Here is a 6,461-nt window from a genome sequence, read left to right as displayed (position 1 = left end):
TAGCTTTTAACATAATTAAATCCCCGTCCAATCCAGTTATTTTAGGTTTATCCTGGCTAGAAAAATATAACCCTCGAATAGATTGGAATTTGCATAAACTTGACTTTTCCCAAAGCGTTATTAATAGTTCTACCAACCAAGTAAAAAATTATAAGTCTAGTGTAGTAAAACCCGTACTGATAGGTGCAAAAGCATTTATACACGCAGCAAAAGAAGGATCAACTTTTGCTATTTATGCTGCACCTATTTCTGAAAACGTAAAGACTTCAAGTGGCATTCCAAGTCAATATCAGGAGTATCAAGACGTTTTTGAGAAAAAGAATGCAGATATTCTTCCTGAGCATCGTCCATATGATTGTTCAATCGACCTCAAGGAAGGAACTCAGCCACCATTTGGACCAATTTACAGTTTATCGCAAGATGAGATGGCTGAACTCAAGACATATATTGACGAGAATTTAGCGAAGAATTTCATACGCCATTCAAAATCTCCAGCAGGAGCTCCAATTCTATTCATAAAGAAAAAAGATGGATCTTTACGAATGTGTGTTGATTATCGAGGACTCAACAAGATCACAATCAAGAACAGGTATCCATTACCTTTGATATCAGGACTCCTTGACCAGTTGAATCAAGCTAAGATCTATACAAAAATAGATCTAAGAGGAGCATATAATCTAGTACGGATCAAAGAAGGAGATGAATGGAAGACTGCGTTTCGAACCAGGTATGGACATTTCGAATATAATGTCATGCCCTTTGGACTCACGAATGCACCAGCTACTTTTCAACATCTCATGAATGATGTATTTCATGAATTCTTAGACAATTTTGTCGTCTGCTATCTAGACGATATCCTGATCTATTCTAAGAACGTTGAAGAACATGAAATACATGTTCGTCAAGTATTACAAAAACTTAGAGATGCAAGATTGTATGCCAAGATCGAAAAGTGTGTATTTCACACTACTCAAGTTGACTTTTTAGGATACATCATTTCAAATGATGGTCTCATGATGGATTCTAAGAAAGTCCAAACAATCATGGATTGGAAGATTCCAAGGACAGTAAGAGATGTCCAATGTTTCTTGGGATTTGCCAATTACTATCGGATCTTCATCAAAGATTTCTCACGAGTTGCAGCTCCACTTATACGCTTGACTAGTAAAGATAAATTTCAATGGAATCAAGAAGCGGAAGCAGCATTTGAAGCCTTGAAGACATCGTTTGTTTCTGCACCAGTCTTATATCGTGTTGATTTTTCCAAGGCATTTTTTATGGAAACAGATGCATCAGATTTTGCCTTGGGTGCAGTTTTATCACAAATGGGATCAGATGACAAACTTCATCCGATAGCTTTTCATTCAAGAAAATTCTCAGCAGCCGAGATCAATTATGAGATCTACGATAAAGAACTTCTTGCGATCGTGGATTCCTTTCAAGAATGGCGTCATTATCTAGAAGGCGCTTCTAGTCCAGTCACTGTGTATACAGATTACAAGAACCTCGAGTATTTCATGTCAGCACGCGTGTTGAATCAGCGTCAAGCTCGTTGAAGTATGTCTTTGTCAAGATTCGAGTTCATTACCTCTTATCGGCCAGGAAAACAACAAGGTTTGTCTGATGCCCTATCTAGACGTTCTTATTTTGCACCAAAAGAAGGAGATGCAGCTTTTGAGCAACAAAGAATGGTCCTCTTGAAACCGGAGCAATTTCATCTCCGAGCAATGAAATCAACATTGACGGTTGATTCAACTTTTCTCAAGCAAATCCAGTCCAGTATGTCCTCAGACCCTCTTGTTTATGATATCGAGAATAATTCTTCCAAGTCTCATGATCCTTCTAAGTTCGAGTTCAAGAATAATCTATTATATTTTGAAGGACGCCTATATGTTCCAGAAGGAGAAGCACGTTTACGTGTTCTTCAAGCACGTCATGACTTTCCAGCAGCAGGGCACTTTGGATATAATAAGACTTTGGAACTCATATCAAGAGATTTTTGGTGGCCACAAATGTGGAAGTCAGTCAAAGACTTTGTACAATCATGTGATATTTGTTCAAGATCAAAAATTCCTCGTCATCGACCTTACGGACTTCTTCAGCCATTACCTATACCAGAACAACCATGGTCTTCTGTTTCTATGGATTTCATCACAGATCTTCCAAGCTCAAGATCTTATGATTCTATATTTGTGATAGTAGATCGTTTCACCAAGATGGCACATTTTGTGCCATGTACAAAATCTATCACAGGTGAAGAAACAGCTAAGCTTTTCATTGATAATATCTATCGCTATCATGGATTACCTAAAGATATCATATCAGATAGGGGAACTCAATTTGTGTCAAGATTTTGGAGGACCCTTTTCAAGATTTTAAAAGTGGACATAAAGCTATCTTCGGCTTTCCATCCTCAAACTGATGGACAAACAGAGCGAGTAAACCAAGTCTTGGAGCAATATTTAAGGTGTACTATCAACTACCAACAAGATGATTGGACAACCCTTCTGCCATTGGCAGAGTTTGCTTATAATAATACGGTACATTCTTCCATGCAACAAACACCTTTCTTTGCCAATTATGGCTATCATCCACGACTTGATACTTTTGATTTTTCAAAAGTTGATAATCCTGCAGCAGAAGATATGGCAAATCGGTTGTCAGAGTTACATGCAATAATGAAGACGCAATTGAAGGAAGCTCAAGAACGACAAAAGATAAATACAGATCTATATCGTAAGGAGCAACCACAACTCAATGTGGGTGATAAGGTATGGCTACTTCGTCGCAATATCAAGACTACTCGACCTTGTGACAAGTTGGACTATCGTAGGCTTGGCCCCTTTTCTGTTTCTGAATAGATCAACCCAGTTGCATATCGGTTACATCTACCGGAGTCAATGAAGATCCATCCTGTATTCCACGTGTCTCTTCTTGAACCATATAAGACAGTGGATATATAAGGAAGAAGACAAATGCCACCGCCTTCTATAGAAGTAGATAATAATGAAGAATTTGAGGTGGAAGAGATATTAGACTCAAGGCGGCACCGAAATAAACTGGAATATCTTGTTCATTGGCGCGGATATGATATTAGTGAACGCACATGGGAGCCATCTAGGAATCTAGCAAATGCATCAGCTAAAGTCAAAGTTTTTCATCAACGACATCCATCGAAACCAAGATAAAAATCTCTCTTATAAAAGAGACAAGATTGAGGCAAGATAACATTCAATTTCCTATCCTTGTTTGTAACTTCTTTGCATTTGTGATGCTAATTAGATGGAGAGCCAACAACCAGCGGATTCAACTCAAGAACCTTCGTTTGTTGACCTGCCGGACGAGACATTACGATTGTCACAACCTTCAAGACGACGCAATCGAGATGAAGATCTTCAAGAATGACATGTTCTTCCTCGAATAGATGGTGAGATACAATGCGTTTGGTATCACGATTTGGGAAGGGACTCTCGATGTTTGGTGATTTTGTTAGAGGTAGGAACAACTCCTGATGGTGTTCCGAATATTCTATTCGAAGGAAGTTACGAAGGCCTCAACAATGATCAAATAACTGGGTGGTCTTCCCGCCCTGGTATGGGACACTACCGATGGTTGAGAGGCCCTATCAATCATCTTTGAAGAGAACAGAGATCAGAGTATGTGGCGAATACAATTCGTCGCATCATAGATTTCTTCAACATATGATGACCGCTCCTCGTGGAACTCGTCTCTAGAAGGGGGGGTAATGTCACGGCCATTATCATGTAAGCTAATAATTACATATAGAAATAGGTGGAAGTAAGTAAAAGTAGATAAAAGTAAGTTAATTCTATAATATTTAATATAGAAGCTTCCTAGAAACTTCCTAGATGCTGCTTTGACTTCATAGATGTCTTTAATTGACTTTTTGGATTAGAAACGTGGTCAACAAGTTGGCCATGTGCCACACATGTTGTTAACTTGAAGATCAAGCTAACTATGTGGCCTACACGTAGAAAAACTTGCCTTGTAAGTCAAGGCATGTGTCCTACAAAGTCAACACATATTGGAGGTCCTATAGAATGTCGCCATGTAGCTCCTAATTAGATAGTATATATAGAGACAAGAGTGAAGGCTTCTTCACTCTTGTCAACTCCTTTCTTGCTTTTAGTCTAGTTTCAAGGGTCTCTAGTTTTCTTGTCTTTTGGCAATAGCCATTCCAGTTTCTATTTCAATATATATACTTGTTTATATATATTTTGTTACCTCTCTTTGAGTGAAGGCTCGCTTGTCTGAATTGTTTTTCATCGAGTTCTTGTCCTTGACAGTTTCATTCTATGTATAAAAAATATGATATAATTGTATTATAATCAAGAAGATCCATATTTTACAATAAAGAAATTGATTACTAATGTGATATGATTTATAATTTTGATAATTTATAATTAATAACAAGTAAAATGATGTTGTATTTATTATCCAACTTTTTTTTGGATTATAATATAAAATAAAAAAATTAATGCTCAAATTATTGAATCTTCAAAAATTGAGTCAAGCAATTGACTTTAATGTGAAGTGTGACAATCAACTTTTTGAATTTTATTCTAAGAGTTGCTTAAGTATCACAGATATACATGTAAGCCAATAATTACATGTATAAATAGATAGAAGTAAGTAGAAGTCGATAAAAATAAATTAATTCTATAATATCTTTTATAGAAACTTCCTAAAAGCTTCATAGATGCTGTTTTTATTTTATAGGTGTCTATAATTGACTTTTTGGATTATTAAAGTGATCATCAAGTTAACCATGTGCCACACATGTTGTTAACTTGAAGTCTAAGCTAACTATATGGCCTACATGTAGAAAAACTTACCTTGTAAGTTAAGGCATGTGTCCTATAAAGTCAACACATATTAGAGGTCCTATAGAATATCACTACGTAGCCTTTAATTAGATAGTATATATAGAGATAAGAGTGAAGCCCTCTTCATTCTTGTCAACTCCTTTCTTGCTTCTAATCTAGTTTCAAGAGTCTCAAGTTTTCTTGTCTTTTGGCAATAAGACATTCTAGTTTCTTTTTAATATATGTAATTTTTTATTTCTATTTTGTTACTCTTTCTTTGATACAGATTTCATTGGTTTATGCATCACCTTTTAGTTCATGTTCTTGAAAAATTGACAAGAGTACACTTACAATATTAGAGCTTTATATTGTCTTGATTAAAAGTGAATTATTCCTTTTTCATGATAAGACATAAGGATATTAGAAGTTATAGATTACCCTCTTCTAAACTGATATTATTCTTGGTATTTTCTTTGTCCTCAAGTCTTTTGTTCTATTTGTCTTGAGCGGTATTAGATATTTTTTTGAGTATTATTACAATAGATTTTGTTGAAATGAAGAGTGCAATAGTACAAATGCAAGAGTAATTGAGAGAGTTGATGCTTACAATGCATCAACTTAGCTTACCACCACAAGGATTAACAAGAATGGTAGGAAGTGAGGATATAGAGATGATTAAAGCTGCTTCAACATCTGCACCAAATCATGTCCCTCCACCGATGATGGAACATCCTTCAAGTATTAGAGAACCAAGAGTTTCTTTGCTCGAGAAGTTTGATGATATAAGATCCAAATTTTGAAGATTTATCAATCAAGTACAACTTGTGATTGAACTTCAACTTCAAAACTATCCAGCTCCAGGATCATAAGTTAGATTCATTGATACATTTCTTTGAAGTTCAGCACTATCGTTGTTTTCATCTTTTTTTGAATGACAAGATCTAATATTGAATAATCTGATGGCATTTTTGGTGGAATTCTGGTCCATGTATGGAAAACATGATGCAACTCATATTGCAACCAATAAGATCCATATTTTGTGACAAGGTAATTGATCTGTAATATTATATAATTCAAAATTTTGATAACTTATAACTAATACTAAGTAGAATGATGCTACACTTATTAGTCAATTTTTCTATGGATTATAATATAAAGTAAATAAATTGATGCTCAACTTACTTGATCCTCAAACATTGAGTCAAGCAATTGACTTTGCTAAAAAATGTGACAATTGTTTTTTTGAATTTCGATCTAAGAGTCATATAAATAGACCTCAATATTACTACAATTCAATGGTAACACCAACATCTCTTCAACACATACATTCAAAAGGAGAAGATATGTAAAGTGATGCAGTACATTTTAAACTTCTTATTGAATAAGAAAAGGCTCGTTGCCATCAAGAAGGATTGTGCTTATATTGTGGAGAACCTAAACACACTACTCAACATTGTCTAAAGAAGTGATAAAATCACAAAATGAGGAGCACATCTGTCAAAGAAGATAATGTTTTGGAAAACAAATTTTTCCAGCTATAATAGAAACCATGTAGCTAGAATCTTATATAATTTTTAATAAAGGTTCTATCGTCTCCTCAAAACCTTCTCCTTGTTTTATAATAGATATGCATTT

This window comes from Physcomitrium patens, chromosome 12, assembly GCF_059467195.1.
Source record: "Physcomitrium patens ecotype Gransden chromosome 12, ASM5946719v1, whole genome shotgun sequence".
Classification (NCBI taxonomy): domain Eukaryota; kingdom Viridiplantae; phylum Streptophyta; class Bryopsida; order Funariales; family Funariaceae; genus Physcomitrium; species Physcomitrium patens.
The sequence above is the reverse complement of the archived record's forward strand: the minus strand, read 5'-3'. Positions refer to the sequence as shown.